The sequence below is a fragment of the Gallus gallus genome, chromosome 4 (assembly GCF_016699485.2).
Source record: "Gallus gallus isolate bGalGal1 chromosome 4, bGalGal1.mat.broiler.GRCg7b, whole genome shotgun sequence".
Lineage (NCBI taxonomy): Eukaryota > Metazoa > Chordata > Aves > Galliformes > Phasianidae > Gallus > Gallus gallus.
In genome coordinates this window covers 63018318-63045722 of record NC_052535.1, presented here as the reverse complement: position 1 = coordinate 63045722, position 27405 = coordinate 63018318, and the positions used below count along the sequence as shown (strand labels likewise).

Here is a 27405-nt window from a genome sequence, read left to right as displayed (position 1 = left end):
ATGCCATGGTTCACAAAGAGGCATTGCTTTCAGCCACTGTGGGCATTTAAAGTGCTATGCAAGAATAAAATACATCAGAGAAAAAACAGAGCCCCTGCCAAAACCAGCTTGCAGTCTTAAGGATCATAAATATATTCATTGATGCTTAGCTAAATTTCTTGCTTGCATACCAGGCTTGAAGTGATGGCTAAATGGCTAGATTTGGACATGTGATGGAATTTTTTCTGAATAATTTAATATACTCCTTCTGCATGGGACTAGTTCATTTCTCATGTCAATGCTTATATTTTATCATTAAAATACCTTGTGTCATAGGTGTCTGACATCAGTCTTCCATAAATTTTAATAAATTATCACCATTCTCAAGTGTCCGAAAATCTTATTTTGAATTACGAATTATCCCAGTATTTTAAATTGAGACAAAAGAATATTTGAAATGCTTTTTTTTTTTGGATGCTTTTCCACCTGACTATTACTGTATCTGAAAATAAGATATAGCAGTTACTTTGCTTTCATACTCTAGTGAGATACAACTTGTTCCAAATGCTGAGTTTTAGTAGAGTAATAGATCTGTTTCTAAAGTAAGTGATCTCAAAAAGGTATGCATTGTTCTTCCTGACTGTGCTTTTCACATACATATGAAATACCCATCTTGCTCTTTGGATTTGGTGGGAATACCTTTCTTTTTTGCAGACTTCAGTGATGCCACTTTCTTTCCCATTAGTGTGATATATTTAGATCACTATCCTCTTCCTTAACTATTGTGATTTATTCCAGTGTTTGTTTGTTTTTTTTCCTCTGATATTTTGAAACTGATAAAGCACAAGTGTCATATCTTTTGCTCACTAAGAGAACTCTACAACTAATCTGGGTGAGAGTTGATAATTTCTGGCGTGCAGAAGAATTTATAGTGATGATAAGTTATCTGGCCTTAAACTGTAGGAAACAATGAAGCTTGCTAAGGTATGAACCTAATAATGTACTTTTAGAGCACCACCTGGACGCTTCTGAATGGTTTAGTAAGATATTCACTTTTTAACATTTTTGTCCATTAATGAAATCAAAACTGTAATAAGTATAATGTTCTCAGAAACTTTTTTTTCTTTTCTATTAGCTTTTACTTTTTAATTGTAACATCATGAGTATTCACTATCAGATAGAAGATCACTGTGAACATGACATTTACTTAGAGAATAGAATACAATTAAGACATTTTCATTTATCTTTTTATTTTTTACATTCTTTCTGATAAGACTAGAGACAAACATTAGTATTTCCATATTTATGTATAAACTCAGGATAATTTACAGAATGATCACACCTGCTTTTTTGTTGTTGTTGTTGTTGTTGTTTCTGACTTGCCCAGTTATATAGTCATATCTCCTAACCTAAATTACTAGTGCTGCTATGCTTTAAGGTGTACAGTGGCATGAGATGTTGTAGCATGATATGAGCGGTGAGTGGGAGAACTTTTCATCAGTAAAGGTAACTGAATTTAACTTTTCCAATTACAGAGAACTAGAATTAAACATTTAATTTCTTCTGTACTACATAAAAATTGCATATTCATTGGATTTAGGAGATTAATTTATTTGCATATTTACTATCTACTTACCTAAAGAATTAGAAATGACATCGTTGTCCTTTCATTTATCTATTTTTAAAATCTTGGTCTTTTATTTTCAAATTTCTGTTTTTGGAGTCCAGATAAAATGATGCTTTGATTCTCCATTTCAATCCTCCCAGAGTCTTATCCCTCAAATAGGGGTGGGAAAACAACCTAAAGTAAAAGAGAAATTACTTAATTGATTGATTCTAATCTGATGTGATTGAAAATAATCAAGCCCCATTTGGTCTATCATGAAATCATTCATCATTACTTACAATACTTTAGATATGTACCATTCCTTCATTAATTAGGAAACATTTGATGTCATGAAAATGATACAGTTATTTTTCTTACATTTTGCTTTCACTTTATTAACACTCTAAAAATAAAACTCTACTCTCCATACAAAATTGATTTACCTTTTTTCTTTATAAATCTACAGTCAAAAATTAGGTCAAATCATTCATTATGCTGAAAGTAGCAGAAACTTATTTAAAAAAAAAAGTTTCCTTAATTTTATGAATACCTAACAGAGGTTTAATTAAACACAGGAAATACCAATAATAAATCTTCTGTAAGTAGGTAATTTGAGTGAAGTAAGTAGAGCAATATCATTTTACTGTGTGTAACCTGACTTAAGTAATATCATTAGTGTTAAAAGATGTTCAGCACCTTTATAATATATACAAGTAGTATTGACATGTCTCAGAAAAAGCCCTTTTCCAGTTAAATTATCTTACTTAGCTATAGCTTCCTTATGATGAATTTCAGGGGAATAATTCTGCCAAAATAGATAAATAATTTCCAAGAAACGACTAATGGAAAGCATAAGAATATTTAGAAAAGGAAGTTGAGGTTATTTAGTACCCTACAACTATCAATCTACTAAAATTCATTGGCTTTATAACATTTCATTTGTCAGAGCTACACAAATCTCAAAATAATGCATATAAATTTTTCAGGTTTTAAGTAAATCTCAGAATGTGTATGAACTGAAACAACAAAGCATTTTTTCAGATTTGCATGTTTCTAACTATTGCCAAAACATAAACTGGCAGTATCCTAGGTTTGATCTGCTTGCCTCTGCTCCACATACATCAGTGTAGCCTCATCTCCTCTGCCTGTACAGCCTGAAATGTGAGTCAGCCTGAAAGGCTGTGCACACCTGCTTAGCATGCACAATAAAGCTTGCTTACTTTTTCAGAGGTTCTTCTACTCCAGCCACAAAACTTTATCTCCCAGTCAGATTTCTTACAACCTTCTAATTAACTAGAAGCCTGTATATGAAAGAGGATCCTATGTTTAGCCTCTTTTCCTCTCCACTTCCTTGTTATTGTAGCCACCAAACTAGAGGAACATGTGTTGACACAAAGATCTACACTGAGGATTTCTGTCAATAAACTGAACCGATTTCCTTTTGAGGGTGTTCTTTGGAAACTTTCTCATCTACTACACAGAGATCTCAGGTCTCTGGGAAGACAGAAAAGAAAATTCACACTAATTATTTCTCCCTACAGTATTATCATCAAACAGTTTTTGATTCTCTCTTAAATTATATAGTAGCCAGATGGTATCACAGAGTGCTAAGTGTATGTATTTTATTGGACTTCTGAAAAGGCTGAAACTCACTTCCTGAGTTCGGAAGATTTTAAAGTAAATACAGATTTCCCATATGACTTTGTATGGTCTGAAGTGAACAGCTCAGGTCAGCATACAAACCTGTTTATGTATAACTGAGTCACAGAGATAACACAACCTGCCAGATGTGTAGCAAGAGTTGATTAATGCAACTGCACTAGCTTTGCACCCTACTATCAAGCAGGATAAGCGATATAATCCTAGGCACAAACATGTAAATCTTCTGGCACAAATGCTGTGTTGCTCTAGTCTTATGTGATTTAACAGAACAAGGCACAACAGATTCAGGTGCTACAAAATAGCACAGACAGTGATAAAAAAAATTTTTATCATCATAATCATACAGCTTGTCCCCGCTGAGTGTTTGCCCCAAGCAATTGACTAAGGAGTAAAAAGCCTGTTAATTAAGGTGCTCAATTCTTCTCCAATGGTAACTTTTGAGAGTTCAAAAAGAGATGCTTAATTCCCATAGGTTTCACTTTTAATAATCTTGTCCAGAAATTAAGAAAAAATATTTTTTTCTGCCATGCAATACTCTATATGCTGTTAGGAAAAGCAGTTTGAGATTGCTTCAGCTTTTAGAGAAAAAAATAAATAAGTAAAAGCATGCATGTCCCTTTACAATCAGCCTTGACTTCTTTCTGGCATTGCTGCATCTACAAGGCTTATTATTAAATTGTGTGATTCATTCATCAGCAGAAAAACACTTCATGCTGAGAAAACAGTTCAGGGGAAAAGAAAGCCACAATATTTTTGACCATCATATTCTACTTTTCCAATGCATCTGTCCCAAGGGAGTTCTCTCAAAGCTCATTGCCAAACTGCAAGGATGTTCTAGAAAAAGGTTCACATTTAATTCAAAGAGTTCTCTTTTCATCCATTACCATGATGTTTTCAGCTATGATGAAAGCCACGTTAGATTCAAAGGAATGATTTTCTTTAACTGTTATCTTGAATCTATTCTACTGTGACTGGAGTTGCTAAGAAGAGTGGATAAAATTGGTATACAGGCTCACAGGAATCAGATGTATTTTTAAAGATATATCCCATTAACATACACTGACAATTTTCCCCAGAGGTTTTCATAACAGCTTTCAGATGCCATGAATTTTTTGCCTCTATTGCCATTAAGAGGAGACTTAGAGCTTCTTCAATAGAAACAGTACAGAGGCATCTGTACAATCAATCTTCACCTTAAGTTGAGTGAACGTCCAACATTCAACGTTATTAAAGGTGAGATTCTGGTTTTCAGCCTGAAACTAATTTGAGTTGAGTATTATCTTCACAGATTATTAATATGTTTAATCTCCACCAACCTTGGAGACACATCAAATTTGGAAACTGAATAAATAATCTTCAAATAATTTTGAAGGAAAGAATAGACACTTCTAACAGCTTCTATAAAAGGAGTTAAATTGAATTCAGTTTGCCTATATAACTGAGAAAGAGACATGTTACTGTTCATTTTCACCTCTATGCCTTGTAGGAAAATGTCAGGTTTACATTTTGAACAAATCTACAAGTTGCACTTACTGCCTTTTCTCCAATACCATCTAAGCAGAACTAGTATTTCAAATTACCACAAAATCAAGCTTCTTACAATGAGAAAAGTTTTTCAATGTGTTCTACTGTCCAAAAGAAAAACTATAAAGACAAAGTCTTGCATCATAAGTACATATATACCAGGACATATTTTGAGGGTGCACATGAATTGTTAACAGTTTTTTCTCTGGCTATATTCCCTAAGGCTTCACTCTTATTGGAACTTTAATGATAATTTATTATATCTGTATTGTAATAGACATAAATGACAACCCCTAAAGGATCTGGTACTGGCATTTATAAAAATGCCTATTAGATTAGTACTTTTAACCAATGAATTTGATTATAGAATCATAGAGTCACCAGGGCTGGGAAAGACCTTCAAGATCATCCAGTCCAACCATCCACCTATCACCAATATTTCTCATCAAACTATGTCTCCCAGTACCATATTTAAATGTTTCTTCAACACATTCAGGGACAGTGACTCCACCACCTGCCTGTGCAGCCCGTTCCAGTGCCTGGCCACTCTTTTGGAGAAGATTTACCTAACATCCAATCTGTTTCACTCACTCACTCATTCACTGCATTGCTGAATCCCAAAGGTTTTGCTAGTCCCTACTCTGCTGCTGCTCCCAGTTGCTCTTGGGCATCAGCAGCCTGAATCCTGGAGCATCTAAGCAGCCAGTTTAGGTGCAGGAACACAAATAGGTTTCTAATTGTTTCTGCCTCCTGGCTCTGTATTTGGACAGTCACCTAAAAACATTAACTTAGTTCCTTGCTGCCTATTAGTATTCAGGGATACATTAACCTAAAGCACCAATATATATACAGTCTGAAATTCTCTAGAAGAGGATTGTTACACTGTAAAGTCATTCTACATTACCGTAGAAAATGGGGAAATAATACAGGATGACTTCTAATCTTCCTTAGGACTCTGCTAACCTGTATTTTCCTTACAAACAAATTCATATGTACCACAAGAGCACAAATGGATGCCTTCGTATTATTATTTGGCTAAGCAGTTAGTACTGACTTCAATGACAACGATGATGGGGAAAAAATCCAGATCAGCAGATAATTGGAAGAAAAATTAGACAGAAAGCAAGTGGGAAAAAAAAACACCCTAAAAATGACCTAATCATTTGCTTCTTGCACAGGTTTTATCTAATTTGAAGATTAACCACAGCAGTAAAATATTTAGAAGAACATTTAAAGGAAATGAGATTGAGAAAAACAGTATTTCAGCTGTATGTCTTTCCACAGTATTTACAAAAAGAGACAGGGTCCTTTTACCTAAGTGAAGGCAAGATGTTGATATTCACAACTTGGTGCGTGTTGCTTCTTCTGTTGCTCAGGGCAGGCTTTCTATGACATACAATTCAGTTTCAAGTGTATTTGAGCTGTCTTTGGCGTACAGTTAGGCAGGACAATTCTGGTCCCTATTTGCCCATCTCTACTCATGTTGGAGGAGATTCCAAACAATTCTTGCTGATGTGGTGCCCATTCAATACCTTGAATGCTTTAGCCATGGTTCTCACACAGCACACCATAGAGACATTTTGGCTAGCAGCTCCCATGGTTTGGGAAATTCTCAATGGTTTTGTAAAGGAAGCTACTTAAAAGTGGCTGATAGACCCCTTAGTATTATTTAGAGGTATTTAATACAAACCATTCCTGGTCATCAATTTACAATGAGCAGACAGAGGGAGATCACGTGGAAAGGAAATGGATTCCATAGCTCACAGTTGATTATTTAGGAAGAATGCAAAACATTCCAATCATTAAACTAAACAAACAACTTTAAACCAGTAGTCATTTGGTTTCAGTTTGTAGTTAGGGCGAGGGACAGGATATTCTAAAAGCCCTACACACATGGGAAAAAGCTTTGAGGAGCATCAAGCCCTACAGAAGATAACATTGCAGTGTGTTACTTAACTTTACAACTCTGATGCAAGAAGAGAAGGAATGATTCAGTGCTGTCTCTGGGGCTCTAAGTCTGAAAACTGTCACTTTTAAAGCAAGAGATTTCTTTCTTTCCAACAGTGCAGTGGCAGCCACCATCAGTTACTGAAGTAATGCCCTGGCTTCTACTGCTTCCAGTGATTTCAGTGGAAACAGAGGCAACAGATGTAGTAAAATAAATCTGAAATCTGCAGTATTGGCAAAGGAGAAATTGCTATGCAAAACATCTCTGTGCAATGATTAGCAGGGCTGACACAGACCAGGGAGACACTTTCTTCACCAGCTTTCCAAAGGCAAGAAGAAATAACTCATCAAGCAACTTCAGAGTGGCAAATGTTCTTTGCCCTTTTGGAGTAGTGAAGACAAAAGAGACAGTGACTGATGCAGTACCTCCCAGCAGTGTCAAAATGTCTTTGTTATCAAATCTGGATGATTCAAGACACTCAGCTACGCATACATGTATATACACCAGTTTACTTAAAACTGTAGAGTTAAGTACTTACTGCACTTTGACTCAGACTATTAACAGCCTCACCAATGATGTCTTTTCTACACTGGCAAACAAAGCAGGCATATCTATTTATTTCTTTTTCTCTCATAGCAGAAAAATAGCCAACAACAGAAACACAAAAAATTAACCCATGTTATTTTGAAAAATAATGAAAGGATACTAGATAATTTGGCATGAGGGCAGTGTGGTATTTCAGGACTGGGATTTAACCACCAACAACAGGGTCAGCAGAGTCTCCAGCAGGTATGACTCAGAGTGGCATCCTCTTGGGAGCCATTCATCCTATGACAGTTGATTTTGGCAGCTCATTCTCCTAGGGTTTTCAGGTGATAGGAAGGGCGTGTAAATGCCCATTGAGCTAGTGGTGTGAATCTGTAACACATTCTTTTGTATTAGGAAATGATGCTATTTTAGACAGTTTTATTTTATCTACTTCATTCTTGTTTTAGCCAGTTTTGAATTTTGCTTGGAAAGCTGGTTAAAATGTCAATATATGACGGTTACTCCAAAATTAATGCTTCCTATTTACTGTAGGAGTGGATCAGATCTCTGAAGACCAGTCTACCAACTATCTCTATATTATCTAGCCCATCCACCTCCCTCAAATCCTTCCATAAAATATTTCTCCCTGTGCAAAGCCTTTTAAATTTAACCACTGTAAAGCCTCCAAAATATTCTCACCACTTTTGGTATGTGTTGGCAGTCAGTTTTTAGTGTGTCTGAGCTGTTGTCACTTGTGTTTGATCTATACTGCAAAGTCCTTAGGGTAAGCTCTGTTTCCTCTGTTTCCTAATATCTTAGTTTTTTGGGGAAGGTGCCATTATTATGCACCATCCTGCTTAAGTTTACTCTACAGTTCCACCTGAAAGTGGTTGCTTTTGTATACAAATAGTGCAGAAAAGATTTAAATTTACCTGCGGTTTCTTCTTTGAAACCAAAAAAAGTCTTCCTGAAGATCATTTATCAGCATCACGAGGAGAGCTAATTAACTCTCATCTGAAAGCATTATTTCACTAGCCAACATTGTGCTCTATTCATCCTTTTTATCATCTGTTTTGCAGAAGTTTTGTCAGCATGGTTCATCTCATACCCATTCTATTCATAAATGATAGAAGCTTGAACTCTGTAAATCAGTTCAACTCATAAAAATGAAAGAGAGTGATATTAGGCAGGCATACAACAAACATCTCTCCATAAGCTTTCTGTCATAGCCCTTTTTGTCACAGCTGTTCAGTGAAATACATTCGTTACTATAACTCAGTATCTGCCTTATTTGAGGCTAAGTATATTTGTAGCCACACAGCTCCTGAAGTTCATTCACAGATTCCCTTATTCTGTGTATCTTTTGTCACTACAATATCACTAACATCGGAAGACTGACAGATTTTTGTATAGTAAATTAGCTTAAAAAACAGCAACAACAACAACAAAAACAAAACAATATTACCTGCTTCCTTTGCTCAGTTCCTGTGTCTGACATCAAATGATCTAATTTTTAAAATATTTTGATGATCATGCTGATTAATTTATATTGTAGATGCTATTGTACATTTTTTTTACAAGGATGCTTAGTTGATAAATTCATCTCACTCTTTAGTAAATGCTCTCGTTTTCCTTAGTGATGGCAATATACGAAATTACTCAAGCTAATATTTTAAAGGGGCAGGTCAATGGTTTTGCTTGGATCTGTTGCATCACCTTTTGGCGAAAGCTTTTTCTATAGACTCCACAGGTTGTTTTGGGCTTGAACATCAAAATATGTGCTGTAGCACAGCAGTTAATAGATGTTTTCATCTAATCTACTGATGCAGAGCAAAGAGTGATGGATCATGGTTAAATTTGCTGCTGTTGTCATTCCAGGACCACAAGTCTGTGGTTCATGACTTAAAAAGCTGTGATACTCATATATATTGCCATTTGCCAAACATAGGTATCACAGAAATTGAAAAGTTTTGGAGAATCTTGCACATGCATTCCAAGTGGTATGTGGCTTCAATCTTTGTTCCACCAAGAGAAAAATCATTTTGAAATCACTGGTGATATGCCTCAGAGGGTATGATAATGCACAATATAAAAGCAAGATAAATCTACACTTAGAAGAACTTCTCTAGCATCCTAAATAGCTAATATAGAGGTACCAGTTGAGCACATTGGCCCCTAATCTTCTCTCTAGTAAAGGCATTAGAAAATATGAGAAATGAACTCTGGAAAACTGTCTTTTTTCAAGAAAGCAAGGGTTCCATAATGCTACCAGAGTGAATTACAAATATATTCACTTCTGCACATAGACAAGAAAGATTCCAGAGGAAATTTCTAGACAAACAAAACAGATAGTGTAGAAATGTATTTAACACTGTGCTTACAAAAATTTGATTACCACTAATACTGATAGATTGAATGATCCAGTATCATAGTAACGTGAAAATGTTTAAGATTTTCCAATTCTAAGCTGTAGTTGTCCCGTAAAGCAAAAAATATACCAATCTTATCAGTGACTAGTGTAACTGCCGCAGTTAGAAAAACACTTCCACTCTCAATTAGATTTCCTTCTAGTTAAATTTGCAATCCATTCAGCATTGCATTGTGCTCTGGGCTAAAGCTTTTCCTTTGTTAAATAAAGATGCATTTACACTCCAAATGACAGAAAGACAGGAAGGAGGGAAGGGAAGGGAAGGGAAGGGAAGGGAAGGGGAGGGGAGGGGAGGGGAGGGGAGGGGAGAGGAGAGGAGAGGAGAGGAGAGGAGAAAGGAAGGAAGGAAGGGAGGGAAGGAAGGGAGGAAGGGAGGAAGGAGCTTTACTCATACTAATAATCAACATTTTCTAAGACCTGAATCACTTCTGGCTTGTTCCTTCACTAAATAGCTCATTAAAGCATTTTATCTGTACCTTTACAGAGATATAATTTCACAGATTTATATCGTGGTGAAGGAAAATTGAAAGGGTCTCAGAAAAAACTTTCATAAAGTTTTAGAGATAGTAGAGGTTGCTGAAGACTTCATGTTACAAGTTAAAAATCTGTGCATGAATCAAAAACTGCAGATCAAGGCAAGAACTATAATTAAACATCTTAAAGCTTTCCAATTGCATTTTCTAGTGAAGTGAAAAAAATTAAATACTAAAGTCCAGCATATTAATTAGCCCCTTTTCCCAAAAACATATTTTGAAATACTGTCAACAAATTACATTAAGGTAATAAAAAGTTAATAAAGATTTGTTAACAACATTGTTATTTGCACTTTTCATTATGAATTTCTTTCTGCAAAGTAAATGTTATATTCAGTACTCAATCTGATTAAGAATTGGATATAGTTATTTCCTCTTGCTTTATTTATATATTAAAGTTGTAGAAAATTAATATAATGAATTTAAATATGGTATACAAATATTAATTTTCTACAACTTTAATATATAAATAAAGCAAGAGGAAATAACTATATCCAATTCTTAATCAGATTGAGTACTGAACTGAAAAGTCTGTGGGAGTTTTGGGCTTCTATTAATGATATAATGAGAAACAAACAAACAAAAAAACTGGTTAAGAACATTAATTTTTTAATTCACTTCATATGGTTTAGTGTCTGAAAAAAAAAAGGAAAAAAAAAAAAAAAAGCTTAAAACCAGATTAGACATTTTTCCAGAACTAAAGGGCTTTTGTTAATGGAAGGCACAAATTCTATTCCCCTTTTATTAGTGGGAAGGCAAATCAAGACAACAGAGAAGTTAATAATCACTGTTCTAACTAAAACAAAGAGCAAACTGATTTGTATCAGTGAAATGATTTGACACACAGCACATTTCTCTTGGATACTGGGAGAAAAAGCAAGAAAATCAGTGGTCTAGATTTAAAAAAAAAATGTGTTAGGAGAAGAAGGAATTGTGCAATAAACAATTGTTTTTTGTACACATCTACAGGAGGAGAAATTTGTTTCAGAAGACACAAATCTATATATTTTTTTTATTTCCCAAGAGAAAGTAATTTACTAACTTATAGATGGGGTTTCCTTTCACTTTCAACTTTCTTTTTCCATACTATTGACATTTTAAAATTTTATTTAAAATAAACACGGTTGTTAAAATAGAGAGGAGTTTCTTTCTCCTACTGGAACAAATCTTCATTTGAAAGATGAAACATATAGATTGTCACCTGCCACTCATACAGCCAGACACAAAAAAAGTTTGGTGGTTGGAGAACAGTCTAGGCAGGTGAAAGGCTTGCATATTTAAGTACCTATAGTTCAAGAAGGAAACTGAATTTGTGTCTCTGCTGAGCAATTAAACTCAGGTATGAGACAAAAGCAGGACATCTTTTTCATGCAGAATTTAAGATTTCCCCTATTCACTCCTGCAAGAAACCTCTTGTTAATCCTTGTGACTATTTGTTAAATTCACTTAAATTCTAAACTCATTCTGAAATGAGCAAACTGCATTTTTGTTGGATCTGTTGGTGAAGGCAAAATAACTTTCAGCTACATTTCTTCAAGATACAGTAACCTCTAGCTTTTTGCAAATATTTTTCTGAAGTTTTAAAACTGTTGTTTTCTTTTCTAAATATGGGAGTTCAATTTTGTTCAGATTCTAAAACTATAGGAAAATTATATTTTGATATTATTTGTAAATCTATTAACTTCTTTCAGATAATTACTTGTCTGAGATTTTCTGTTCAAGATTTTATACCATATTTTGACAATAAACTTTTTCTCTAACAGCTCTGGAGAAGATCAGCTTAATTGATTTATAGTGTTAGTGTAGAAATTTTGTCCTCATCTCTGTTGACTGTGAGCGATGTCTTTTTTCTCTCTTCTATTTGTACTGACTGCTTTACTGCTACCTCAAACTGTGACACTTTGATCTCCAATCTGCTAAGAGATGCTTTGCATTACATAATGTCAGGTCCCATCTGATGTTCTGAGAACAAGTGACATAAATCTGCACCCCTAGTTATGATTTCAGCTTTTGGTTCACTATTTACATATCCGTATCTTACAGAGAACTCCAGTCTTAACCTGTTGAAAGTTGAGTCTATATTTCAAATTCATTTGTTTCATTCAAGTGAATAATAAATCCATTCTTTAAGAACTCAACTTCAAAATTTGAAAAACTGTACAGACTTTTATGTTAGTTTTTTGTTTGGTTTTGGGTTGGTGTATTTTTATTTTACTATGAATATTTGTTCATTTATTTGCTTTTACATTTTATATCTCAGGATTCTGATCAGTAATACCTAATGAAATAAATCAAGAAAATTTATTCTTACACAGAATCTAAACCATCTCTGGATTTGAACCAGATATTATTTGAACATTTTAGCCCTTGCTGATTGCTTCTTCCAAGAGAGTACAAGAGAAAAGCTAGTTTCCTAATATCACTGGTACTGTTTTGTAGACTCAAAAAAATGTAGTGTTTGACATTAAATTATTTTTTTATTGCTTATTTAAACTCAGTTGCTGACCTACTGTCATGTGATCACTGAAAAACAATCTGCTACATACGAATATGAATTTAATTTACAAGAGAATATCAGTTAAAAAAAATGAGCAGAAAGGCTGAAGATAAATCACCTCTCCACAGACATGTCAGCTGTTAAAAGCTAAGCTAGCTCAGAGAATATATGTGGTTTTGGTCATAGAATTTTCAAGATTCACCAAAAACTGCTGCACAAAAAAGCAATTGGACATGTTCAATAAGGGTGACTAATAAAAAAGTTACAGTAGCCCAAGGCCTGAATATCCATGCATTTACTGAAACATTTTGCAGCATGAGAGACAAAGCTGAACTAAATATGATTTAGCAATCTCAGAGTAACCAGAACAACATAACTTGACGATATGTCTGTGAGCATATGTTGTAAAAGCCAGCTGGTATCCCTGAGTACGTTGGTATAAACCAAAGATTATGCCACTGCTACCTGCAGTAGTGAGGGGAACACTGCTGCAGATACTGGAGTGAGACATTCCACAGCTGGATGATGAAACACAAAATGCTTAATACCAACAGAAGATAAAGGGAATGAGAAGCTTATTTAGGAAAATGGAAAGAAATAGGAAGTGGAGGTAGGGTGGGCCACAACTATGGCATTTTGCAGCACAGATATGATCCTTGCATCAGAAGGCACGGTGTAAGTAAAGTTAATACAGTAAACTCTAAAACCATCTGATGTGGATTCCTTAAAAAACAAAACAAAAAAACAAACAAACAAATAATAAAAAAAAGCCAACACCAATATTAAAGAAGAGGATGTGGAAAGAAAATTATGCTGGACCCTAGCTGTCCCTGACAAAGCAGTTCATGTTTCCATTCAGCTGTGAGTGAAGGTACTTTTGACATTGTTCTAATTCATACAGGAGCACAAATAAGCCACCCACAGATGGACAACCAGAGGAAAACAGAATCACCATTTTTTCCAGACACACCCCTGCTGGCCATCTAGCAGGACTGGCCAGATTCATGGGCAAGGGTTCAGTGCAGAAGTGTTCCTGCTATTTGCTATAAAGAAGAAAAGAAAATACAACTAGGAAATCTACAGCAAAGAAATATTGGCCCTTGATAGAAATTAAAATTTCTTTAGGACACAGTGGATTAAAAGTACCTATATACAACATCAAGAAACTATTCTTTGTACAGTTATCGGGGGTGAATGGCAGAGTTTTGTTATTAACAGAGCAGCTATTTTTGTTCTAAAGGTAATCAGTCGGGGTAAATGCAATGATATTTAAAAGCGTCCTTGAGAAGTAACCCTTTTAGAAACAGGGTGACACAGGTGTCATAATTTCTTAAGTTCAAATTTCATGCTCACATTTCCTTGAAATACTGTGGGTACTGAAAACATTCTTACTCTTGACTCCTAGTTGATGAAACAGATATAGGACACAGAAATCTGTATTTGAATTTTACACATCCCCTTACAAATTCAATTCTACCTGCATAATTTTCTTTCAGAATTTTTTACTATTAATATCATATCACTAAACACAAATAAGTTTAACAGTAACACAAAGGAAACAGTGAAATGTGAAAGTGAAGTGGGGTTTAACAGTAGCTGTTACTATTCTGGGACTTATCTCACCAATTACTATTAATATTTCGCCACAGTTCCTTAGCAATGAAAGAGTAGAAAATGAATTAGAGCTCTCGTTCAACATAAAGTCAAGCTAATTAAAAAAAAATAAATCAGAAAACAAAACAAACAAACAAACATAAAATCGGTATTAATTCCCAGAGAAAAATTGCCAGAGGCGTATTTCATATTTCACAGGTGGAAAACAGACTGAAGGTTTTCAGTTTTGCTAATGTGAAAATCCCACAGAAATAGGTTGATTATTTCAATATTAAATAATATCGTCAGGCTTCCTCCTTTTGCAGCAGCTGTGGAAAACAGACTGAAGGTTTTCAGTTTTGCTAATGTGAAAATCCCACAGAAATAGGTTGATTATTTCAATATTAAATAATATCGTCAGGCTTCCTCCTTTTGCAGCAGCTGCCACAACATCCAGTGAAGAGAAACCCTGTGATTTTATTTTTCCAAATTCATCAATTTTAACATTTTCTTTTATTATTATATCTATTAGACATTTCTGTCAATGCATAAAGTTGGATTTCACACTCTTATTCACTCTGAATGAAAGCATTGTGCCGTTTGAAACCTTATATCTACTGCTATCAGCTTCAGCGCTGAGCCTGAGTACTCCAGGACTGTATCTCTAATACCACTTCACAGTTTGTCATAGTTCTTGACATGTTTTTGTTCTAGATCAGATGCAGATTGGATGAATGAAGTTGCTGAAGGTGAAGGCTGGAAGATACTGTCAGAAGTTACGGAAGAAAAACCACATATATCATCCATCTTAAGACAGCAGCAGTTTTTACGCAAGACCCCTTGTCAAGTTAAAATGGAGGGAACAATCGGGAAAAAAAAAACACACACAAATATGAAACGTTAAATATTGTTGATATCTACAAACTGGTGTAACACTGTGATGTTCTCACTGACAATTTTAGTTCTACTAAAAAAGTTGTGAGCACTGAGATATAAACAAAAAAAAAAAGTGTAAGTTACGGTAGCTGCAAAAGTATGCTAACAGAGTCAAGGAAAGCAGGTAACTTTGTGACATCCATTCTCCATGAAAACTTTTGACATAGCAGTGATGTTAAGCAAGGCTTGTCTTGTGAAGCTAGTTTCCACATCATGCTATCTTATGAGGACCCACTCTGGCAAAGTAGCTTTAGTGAGTGTAGTGGAGTATCTCCCTGAGGCAGTTTGAGAATCCTAGGAGTTCAGGGAATATCTCATTTTTGCCATCAAAAGTATGTTTCAGGCAGGTATAGTCTATATTACTATAAATGTCTTGGTAGAAAGTTGTTACCAATAGTTGTATTATTAAACTCCATCATATTGCTAAAAAATAATAATAATAAAGCTATAAATAAAAATGAGGGAAGGGTGTACACATTTACTTCTATCCGAAAAAACAACAGCTAATTTTGATAGTGACTGCCTCATGGGGAAAGGCTGTAATGAAATGCATACTTGGAAAATGAAAACCCAAAGTATACATTTCAGCACAATTTCAAATCAATTGTTGTTACATCATTATTGAAAAAATGTGAGGTAGTTTTCTCTATGACAGTTTTTCTTGAAACTCTACAAACAATCCACTTTTCATCATACTCAAAGTGTTAGGTAATGAGCACACGTCTATCTGGGTATAGTGACATTGATCGTATTTCTTCTGGAACTGCAATAAAAGTGGCTGAGAATATAAAACTTCTGCTGTGTGTGCCCTAATAACTTTATTTATTCTTCTACCTTATTTTGGTGCTAACCTTAGAGTCAAAAAATCCACTCTACCCTGGAGCACATGCATGAAGACATTGTCAGTGCTGTCCTTAAGAAGCAGAACATCTTCTCACAATGGCCAGCACAGTTGTGATTCTATCTACAAAGAAAATATTGTTAAAGAAAAAAGCCAAGGAAAACAAGATTCTGTTCTGTTGGCTGCTTCCTATCATTTTTTCGTCTCTTCCTCAGTTCCTTTCTATGTTTCCTCTTTTCCTTATTTTTCTTTGATGTCCTTCTCTTTCACCTTGATGTTTTTCATTTCTTAGAGGAAATGACTTTGTTGAGTAATGGAAATAGCATGTCTTTTGTCAGAATTATTACATATAATTAATATAATTAAATGTAGTGTCATGTCATATAGATTAATGAACTAAATAACAATTAATAGGCAGAGGAAAACTTTGAAAATCATCTTGTAAAATATTTCTTGGATTATTTCTTTCAAATGAATTTCATGAGCCATAAGTTACTTTTAAAGCAAGGTTATAGAGTTAATGGTACAATTAAGTCATTTGAAGCTCTAGATTATAATGTGAAATATCTTTCAAATTTTATTACAGAGAGCATACATGGCATACTGCATTGACAGTGCTGCTGATTTTTTTCTGTCATTCAGTACTAGTAACAAAAACATCTCTCTGCTTTCTTCAGACCACACATGCACCTTTGCCCCAAAGTGACTTGCAGTTGCTTTTTAAAGCACTTTTTCTCAACCCCTTAGAAATCCTTTTCCCAAGCTCATTTCACTCGTGCAGATGTGAATGAACACTGAGCATTCTATAATTTGGTTCTTTAGCTGACATTTAGCTCCAATAAGTAGATAATCTCAGCAGCATTTAAAAAAAATGGAGGGTGAAATTGAAAGATATGAATGCTGTTCTTTAGCATGGATTTCTTTGTTCTCTCTGTTGCTTGTATTATACTGTGTTACAGTATACCACATTCCCTTAACCCTGCTTTCCCTCAGTATGTCTCTGATTGTATAGTGCTATCTTCCACACACTAAAGCATCAGAAAGAGGCAAAAGTTAAATATAATAGGCAACGTTCTTTATAAAGAAGGAGTTGACTAAACAGGAGGAGCTAGAAGCAGTCAAATCAAGAGAATATTGCAACAGAGAAAACAGGAGCAATATAGCCTTTTTTGACTTAGAAGACTGATGGGCAATGTTACATGTACAAAGGGGAGAAAATGAAACTTCAAAACTTCAGGGAAAAAAAGCTGAACAGTTGGTAAGAATGATGCCAAAACACTGTGAGTCAGTTTTCACAAGAGCACTTTACAGAAAGAAATGTAAAGAGAATCAAAAGCCAACAGGTAAAAAATTACCCCCTTGATATTTGTGTTTTTGTCATTTTCTAACTAACTAGCATACAGAAATACTCTTCCCCTTCCGCTCACCAAGAGTTGTATAAATTGTGAGTGTGACAGAGGCTTCCCAGGTTAATATTCCAGGATATGCTAATCAAGGAATTCTTCAGACTGCTAAGAACTTGTCCTTCCTCAGAAATAGGAAGGACATGTACCTTAGTAAAGCATTGTCTGTATTTCTTTTAATTGCCTGCTAAGGGCATTATTTTTGAACTTCCTTTAATATTTTTGGCTGGAGTTTCAAGGAAAACAATGATGTCCAACATCCCCTTAAGGTATAAATGAAATCTATTAAAACCAAAGAAATGGGTCACTGTAAGTTTCTTTAGAAGGAGCCAAACTCCCTGCTGGTGCAAATGGGCATTTTTTCCATTTTAATTTTGGATTAAAGGACCTTTTGGAAAGGAATCTATAGTTTTCATATTTTTTAAATCTGTGAGGAATATTGGTCGTTTCACATAAATAAACTGTTTTTCATCAAAATCTCTCTAGTTACATTTGCAACATGATTTCGTGGCTCTAGGTAAAAAATAAATGACTAAATTGCTACATGTGTCTTAAACAATAGTGTCTACATACATACACAGTTTAGGGAGCAATTTAACACCACTGGCCACAAGTAAGCCTACTGGGATGACAGGAATCTAAGCAGACAGATTTTGTGGATCATTATAAAGAGCTGAGCCATCTAAGTTCCACTGAAGTTACTGTCTAGCTGATTAAATAGTGATTTGGCTCTAGGCTCTGACTCCTGATATCACAGAGGCAAGCCAATTTTCTGCCAGCTCTGCATCACCATAGCTGCATTGAAATCAATGTATGAAGTTAATATACTTCAGTTTAATCATAGAATCATAGAATGGCCTGGGTTGAAAAGGACCACAATGATTATCAAGTTTCAACCCCCCCTTCTACGTGCAGAGTTGTCAACCACTAGACCAGGCTGCCAAGAGCCACATCCAGCCTGGCCTTGAATGCATCCAGGGATGGGGCATCCACAACCTCCTTGGGCAACCTCTTCCAGTGCGTTACCACCCACTGTGCGAAAAACTTCCTCCTAATATCTAACCTAAATCTCCCCTGTCTCAGTTTAAGACCATTCCCCCTTGTCCTGTCACTATCCACCCTTGTAAACAGCCATTCCCCCTCCTGTATATATGTTCCCTTCAAGTACTGGAAGGCCACAATGAGGTCCCCCCAGAGCCTTCTCTTCCCCAGAGCCTTCAAGCTAAACAAGCCCAGTTCACTGAACCTTTCCTCACAGGAGAAGTGCTACAGCCCTCTGGTCATCTTAGTGGCCCTCCTCTAGACCTGCTCCAAGAGCTCCATGTCCTTCCTGTACTAGGGGCCCCAAGCCTGGCCTCAGTACTCCAGATGGGGCCTCATAAGAGCTGAGTAGAGGGGAGAGGGGGACAATCACCTCCCTCTCCCTGCTGGCCCTCCCTTTTTTAATGCAGCCCAGAACACAGTTGGCCTTCAAGGCTGCAAGCGCACACTACTGGCTCATGTCCAGCTTCTCATCCACCAGGACCCCCAAGTCCTTCTCCGCAGGGCTGCTCTCAAGGAGATCTTCCCCCAGTTTGTATAAATACCTGGGATTGCCCCGACCCAAGTGCAGCACCCCACACTTGGCCTTATTGAACCTCATTAGGTTTTCATGGGCTCGCTTCTCCAGCCTGTCCAGGTCCCTCTGGATGGCTTCCCTTCCTTGCCTTGTATCAATTGCACCGCTCACTTTGGTGTCATCCGCAAACTTGCTGAGGGCGCACTCGATGACATTGTCTATGTCATTGATGAAGATGTTGAAGAGCCCTGGTCCCAAGACTGACCCCTGAGGGACACCGCTCATGACTGGCCTCCACCCTGACACAGAACCATTAATCACAACCCTTTGGCTGCATCCAGCCAGCCAATTCCTAATTCAGATCCACACCTCTCCAATTTAGACAGAAGGATGTGGTGAGGGACCATGTCAAAGGCTTTGCAGAAGTCCAGGTAGATGACATCCATCACCCCTCCCCTGTCCACCGAAGCTGTCACTCCATCACAGAAGGCCACCAGATTGATCAGGCAAGATCTGCCCTTGGTGAAGCCATGCTGGCTGTCTCAAATCACCTCTTTATCTTGTATGTGCTTTAACATAGCTTCTAGGAGGATCTGCTTTGTGACCTTCCCAAGCACAGAGGTGAGGGTGACTGGCCTGTAGTTCCCCACGTCTTCCTTTCTTAAAAATGGGAGTAATGTTTCCCTTTTTCCAGTCACTGGGGACTTCACCGGACAGCCATGATTTTTCAAATATGTTGGAAAGCTGCTTGGCAACCACATCAGCCATCTCTTTTAGAACCCTAAAATGGATATCATCCAGCCCCATGGACTTAAGTAGCGACCTGGACCATCATTTTTATAGAATGAAGGGCATTCTAATTCATTAAACACAGAGGCTGTTTTTACATTGCTAATGAACGCAATCTCCTATTCTCTTCCATATTTCAAAACATCTTCCCTTTTTTCCTTCCTGAGATGAGTCCATTTTTCACATACAGCTGATACAACTTCTTTTCACCATTAGGGAGTAATCCATCAGCACCTGTGGCAAGCTAAAAAAGTGTGCTAAACACAAGTATAAATCTTTGCAGTATTGGAAGTTTTTTTCTGTGAATCATGCGAATGTATTTAGAACTACTGACAGCCCTTCATCTGTGGGCATCCCATCAACTTCCCTGGAAAACTTACACGTAAATAGGTTGACCTCTGCTACTGCTACCCAATCACCTACCAGCATAACAAGGATCTGCAAATCCATATTTTGAGTCCCAAGCTCGATTAGAACAACATGAAAATGTTGTCTATTTTGTTGAAAATAAAAATAACATTTAAATTCATTTCAGCTGTATCTGTACTCTCCTAAACATACAGCAAAATACATATGGGCAAGTACTGAATTCATACAGATATATTCCAATACGCTAAAAGCCATGAGAAGGGGAAATAAAAACTGAAGTCCATTTGAAATCCATTTCATATTTCTGTAAAATTAATAAAAGTACAAAATACTGAGTATTGGTCATTTGTTCATTTGTTTGGGGGACTTTTAAAAGCAACTACCAAGATTAATATTCCCCAGAAATCAAAAGCCAATACATAGCAGATTAGTTTTATTATTTATTATAAAACAGCTGAGCAGAATGTTCAAAAAAAGGATCTAGATCAAGTGCTGATGCCATACTAAATCAATTTTTATCCTGCACAGTTTTTATTTCATCAAGGAAATTTTGCCTTGCCTTGCAAAATATTCTATAGTTGATGTGAACAACTAATAAATACACTGTGACACCTGTACAATTTATTATCTGACAAATAACCTACCTTTGTGTCCTTGAACTCTTGTTATCTCTTGGTCACCTTCTACAAATTTATCTTCTCTTTCTCCAGTGACAAAGAGAGCCTTAGGAGAATTTAACAAGAGATCCTGCATATATTTTAAAACATAGATATGACAATATTTTCATGTATCTAATTAACATATAAGCTTAGTTTCTATTTTTCATCTACAATGCTCAGAAAATTGTTAATTTTTCAGGTTGACTCTAAAATTGTCGACACAAATGGGAGACACAATTACACAAAAGCAATAGAAAGTGAAATTTAACTTTGTTTGGAAATCTTAACCAAAACTGGAGGAATAAATTTCTAAACGTCACTGACCACCCTAAATATATATCATGGATTTGTGAAAAGGAAAAGACCTGAAAAAGAGCAGTTATGAAAGTGCAGAAATACTGTGTGCAAGACAGAGAGGAATAACGCTGTCATAAAACAATGCTCAAAGCCAACCCTGAGAACATATTCCACATAGAAAAAGGTGTAAGGAATTCATGACTCAGGGTGTCATAAACAGAAAAATAATTCTTCTTAAATAAATATATGCATTTCTTTACAGAAGAATAACATTAGCTGATGTCAAACTAGGGGGAGATGAAACAAAGCCATGTTATCTTTTTCAGAATGGAAAAAAAAAAAAAAAAAAAAAGAAGTCTACTACATTTCTTCTGGAGTTTACAGTCTGCTTCTCTGAAGTGTTAGTAAGAGCTTACAGCAGACAAGTAAAGTTCCAGGGTTGCCATATACCAAGGTTTCCTTCATTTGGCCTTTTCCCTCGCAAAAAGAAAGAGTATACATTTGCCTGGGCATTCAAACCAAGTTACTGTCACCTTTAAATCCTAAAGAAGTGGATATAAGACATGCTCAGTGAAGCTGATATGTCCTGAATATGTCAGATTGTCTTGGTATATATTATGACAGACACGCTTGTGTATTGTATTCTTGGAATCCTTTGTTAAATATGATAGTTTAGTTACACTATGATAACATTGCCATTTTCAGTATTTTTGCAGTAAGTTATTAATGAGTCAGGTCAGAGGACAGACAAGCAGGATAAAAATAGTAAATTGCTGAACTTCTTAGATGAAAGAATTATTAGGAATAAAAATGGGAGAGTTTATTTTCCAAAAATATCATTATTTAATTGGCATTCCAAAATCTATGTACAATAGTATGTAAGATGAAAGGATAGTTTCTTTAAGAAGGACAGACAGGAGAAAATAAAAATGTTCTTTTCATACTGAGAATTAAAAGAAAAAAAAATAGGTGAAATGAAGAGAGAATTTTAAAACATATGAGTAATAATGAAAAGGATATAAACTAGTGGGAATCCAGATCAGCCAAACCAGGAAACTTTTATGAACAAATGGATAACACATCTAGCAGAATAAGACAGGATTATCCAGATTATTGGAAAAAACAAACAACAACAACAAAAAAAAACCACCACATTTTAAGAATGTGGAGGAGTCACAAGGATATAAGTGAACAAATCGTGTCAAATCAGCTTAATTATCATGAGAATCAGGCACTGGCAAACATTTTGGTTATACCATATTGAAGGAAAAAAAAAGGATTAAAAACATGAAAAAGAAGTCGTTAATACCATTTGCAATGATTACTCTTAGGATTTTAATTGTAGAGATACAGAATGGAGCACTTTTTGCGTGGCATTTGGGCAGATTTAGGGTATTAGATAAGCTTCTGGACATGCTCACAATTTCAATACCAACATCAAACTTCAAGGATAACCCAAAGGATATGTGAAATTATCTCTCTCTCCATTTAGAACTAGAAGAGCCTTGGCCGTAACACTTTGCCATGTTTTGAGCTGTCACCTCAGAAAAAAAATATGAATCTCTTCAGTGAAGTTCAGAAGAGAGCAACGAGAGTCGTCAGACATCATAACTCAGAAGAGAGCTAGACTGGATATAGCCTGTCCAGCTTTGAGAGAAAAAGTAGATCAATGGCCTGAAAGTATGTAGTAGATCTCAAAGAGAAAAGAAAATACTATTTTCTCCTTTCCAAGACAGAAAAAGAAGTATACTGCAGCAAGATCAAGGTTAGATTTCAGGGCAGACTGCATACAGGAATAGAAAGATAGCAAGGCAGAGCATAAATTGTCTGAAAGTCTTCATCTTTACAGATTTCCAGCAATAGGCCAGATGAATATCTGCCAGAAGGAAAATAAGTACACCTAGAGATGTGGACTAGCATTTCCCTGGCCTTCCAATCTATTTGTGCTTGACTTTATTCTACTGAATTTGAACCTCAACCTCTTACACTTTGTCTGGTAACAAAGCAATTAAAAGATAACTGAGGCTCTGCCTCTAGGTGCACTGTAGAGAGATTGACATAGAATGCCATTCATTAGGAACGCTGCTTAATAATAAGCAGGTTTGTTTATGTTCAATATAACTTGAACAAGAATTTGAATTTTGTTCTACGAAAACATAGAAACTATTTGTTTGCTTTCAGTGGGAATTAGAAACACAACCAAATTGCTGAAAAAACATTCACATTTTCTTATTGAAGTCTAGTTATGTTTTCATCTAGTTCTTGCTGTTTGCCTTTTCCAGCTTTCCCCATTTCCTGCATTGCCTATCAAGAAAATTAAAGTGCTAAAAACAGTTATTTCTACTAACAACAACTCTATCAAAGGGAAGTACCAGCTGTCTACAGTCAAGTTTGAGTTTAAAATCTATTTTTATATAGGTACATTAATATATAACTTTTGATTTTCCAACTTTAACATTCTTAAGAATATAAGATGATACTAAGATAGAATGGAAAAGTACCTAGTGAGTTCTGTACATATATTCTCGATTTTAGAAGATTGATCATACATTTCTGCCGACACAGTCAGGAATCAGATTGAAATGATACTAGAAATCATGCACTAGAATTATCACCAGTTCCCAAAGTGAAATTTGGCTGTTGCACCTCAGTGCCTTTGGTGGATCTAATTTGAAATTAACTGGACTAACACCATAGATTCAGAAAAACATACACACAAAAAAGGATTTACCTCTAATCAGCAGCTCCCATAACAGCTTAAGTATTAGCAATTCTGATGATTCAGTATTACTCAGCCACGGTTGTGTAGGATAAGCACAATCATCTCTGCATGATACATTATCACACCATTAAGTAGATATGAAGCATCTATCACTGGCCATTGCTAGAACAGGATATGGAAATATCTTAAAAATCATTCTGTTCTGGAACATTTATAAAGAGCCCAAGCTCTTGAGCACCTGACCATCAGCAAACACAAACATACCTACCAGAATAGTCATGAGTAAGTGTTTGCAGAAGTGGCACAGAAGAAAACTGACAGTTTTGGAGACAAATTTTGACTCTTTACTAAAGTATAAACATGGTTATAAAATTAAACTTAAGCTTCAATACAAGATACCGTTATAAATCCTGTCTTCCTGAGGACTTTAAAATTGGTTTAATTTAGTTACATACACCATATCCATATGTTGTGGTAATGTGTTATTCTGCAGTGCTATTGAGGTGATCCCAGATTCTTAATGTGCATTGCTAGTGATGCTATTGAAAAACTTAATTTTTCCAATTAATTCCATATCTAGCTTAATGTGATGTACTTCTGTGTTTGCAACAACTTCTAATCAGTTGCAGTTGTACTTTTGTGATGTGCTGTTACAAATTTAGTAGTGTCATCTCTGATGGTCAGTTCCTGAAAACAGTAATAGGCCTCATTCATTAGATAAGCTTATTAGTGAAGTGTTATTGTTTGGGTTAACAACTTTGAGTACCAGAAGTGAGAATTATGTAAATCACCTGGGATCTCCTAAATAGAGGGAAAAGAAATGTACTTTTCCATGTAGACCACGGGTTCACTGAACATATTTTGACTGAAGCTGAGGATTTTGGGAAATGAATAAATTTTAACTGTAAGAATCCCAGCCAACCCAAAAAAGCTGTTCCTGCTTTCAGTGGTATATTAATAGCATTGCTTCTCTTCTTTAGGGCAATAAAAATACAAACTGGCAAGATATTTCAATATTTGCTTCATTTTACCATGGAAAAAAAAAAAGGGTGGGGGGGCTGGGACTGCAGCAGATATAAACTGCAGCTTCAGAAAGAAAAACTATTCCTCAGAGGTACTCCAGAGAAACAGTTTTATTTAAAGCAAAAAAAGTTAAAGTAATTTTCACTTCTTTTTCCATTAATGAATCTTATCAGCTTCTTAAATCTTGTGGTGAAGGAAATGCAATTTCCTACTTTGTTGTTTCAGGCTCTCTTCTGTACATACAGCATTCCTGTTATCTGAAGCAGAATGAATGATAGTCACATAAAAAAAGAGTTTTGCTTACTATCTTTCAATTGCCTCTAACCATACATTGCTGAAACCACAGCTTAAAGTCAGTATCAGAATAATTTTGTTCAGTTTTTATATTTAGATTTTATAAATGTTTTGAAAAGTTTAGCAAATTGATTTAAATTTTACTCACAACCTCACATTACTTTTTCTAAGCTCTCCTTTCCCAGGAAATTGAAGGTGAGAAGACTAGATGAGTTACTCTTCAAATTGAGTTCTACTTTCAAATAAAGTTTCCAATGAAAATGGAAGGTTTCAAATGAAAAGACAGTGTTTCTGTTAAATCCTCAGCTTTAGTTGACATATATTTTTCAAAATACGTGAAATAAATGGGGAAAATATCACAACTATAATTTTGATACAGAATTTATCCTCCAGTTCTATTGTATTTTTTCTTACAAAAGGTTGACAGACATTTGTTTACCAGTCAGACACATATTAAATAAATAAATACAGAGAAAGAAAACAAAAGAAACATTAATCTTAAAAACTGAAGAATCATAATGCTGCCTATCTGAGAGCTTTATCAGCATAGTCATCTTTCCTTACTCTCATTCTTTCCTACTACTGGTCCTAAATAGTTTCAAATTTGATTCATGGATTTCCACATGGGAAGATATTTGGTCTTGTATAAAGCCTCATTAAAGTCAATAGATGTCCCTGGGCATGCTAGATTCTGTCCACAGAAAGCTCAATTTTTGGATTAGTTTCTTGGAGCAAATACCAGTACATTCAACTTCGTATGCCTAAAGCAAGTCATTTATATAGAAGTGGTACAATTTCCAGAAAGACTGACAAACCAACACACCCAGGAAAGTTGATGTGAGCAGCAAATGGTTTTGAAGAAAGTGGATATTATGTATCTGTACAACAGCTGTGAAAACAAATTGGAGTACTGTATCTCATTCTGAAGTCTGCACTTTAAAACAAATATTGAGAAACTGAAGGGAGATTACAGAACACACCCAAAATCTAAATGAATGCAAGGAGAGGAAATAATTAACAAGGCAAGTCCACTTAGATCTTTAAAAATAACTAAAAAAAACCAACTGCGATTATGTCATTAAATTATTGAAATACCTCCAAGAAAATATGATGTCAACTCATATCAATAGGAAATTGGTATTTTAATAGAGAAAAGTCCTTTAAAATTCCTGGATGTTAAAAATAAAGGCACAGATATGTCGTTAGTAGAGTGATCAGCCCTCAGCATAAATTACTGGGGGAAATAGCAGTTCTCCATCTCTTGAGGACTTCATTTGAAGATGGATTGCTTTTCTTTATATTTCAGCCAAACAGAAATGAGGCAGTTTAACACAAGTGTAATTGGAAGAAACTGTGGCATCTGAATATATCATCTGATGACATAGACATTTCTACCCTTTAGGGTTTACAAATTTATGCAAAACTCTCAGCAGAAACTTGTGGTATTTTACTTCTATACCCCATCTTGTATATATGACGAATTTTGAAAATTTACTCTTTAGGCAGAATAATGAGTGAGAAGACAAATCTACTACACGCTTCAGAATAAAAGAGTGAAATGACATTTGCGATACTAAAAAAGACAAAATTTTTAGTGATAGTTGAAATATATAATTTGTATCTAGGTTCTAAACAGACCATTCAGTTAATAATATATTTTTTAATTTGAAATACATATTGAAAGAAAAAAAATCATGATAAGGCTTTGGTACACCAACTGAATGCCATGAAAGACTATGAAGTGACAACTACAGTACTACAGTAAGCAAGTTGAGCATTTATACTCCTCACATTAAACCTGTCTGTAATTCAACTGGTCTCAGGGCTACCTGAGAGAGACTACCCCCATCAGAGAAAGACTGCTTCATTATACTATGCAAGATCTGTGCAAGGAGGTAATGCTTTAATTAGACTAGCTCAGGCTTGGAGTCATTTCAGTCAACCATGGACACTGCCAACAAAGGTGTCAATTAATGCCTGTTGCGATTATGGCTTCAGTACTGTGGACAACCAACCCATCACTAATGTGTTGTTCTCAGGTCTCCTTCCCCTCCTACCCTTTTTTTCCCAGTGGTAAACTTCAGGATGATTAAATTAACGGTCATGCAGCTTAAATACTTTCTGTAGTGCACAATGGGGCAATGTTTATCCCCCTGTGGACTACATGCAATTGAATTCCCAGGATAGAAAGAGCCACATTTTCAGCTCCTATTTGT

At 35.5% G+C, this 27405-nt stretch overlaps 1 long non-coding RNA gene across 1 annotated transcript in view; it reads left to right on the top strand.

Annotated features, from left to right (window-relative positions):
- LOC107053250 overlaps nt 1-16089 on the top strand; it is a 32054-nt gene extending 15965 nt beyond the window's left edge. Inside the window, exon 5 of the long non-coding RNA XR_001466341.3 lies at nt 15013-16089. This is a non-coding gene — a long non-coding RNA (uncharacterized LOC107053250). The remainder of the gene's footprint in view (nt 1-15012) is intronic.
- The last annotated feature ends 11316 nt before the right edge of the window (nt 16090-27405 follow it).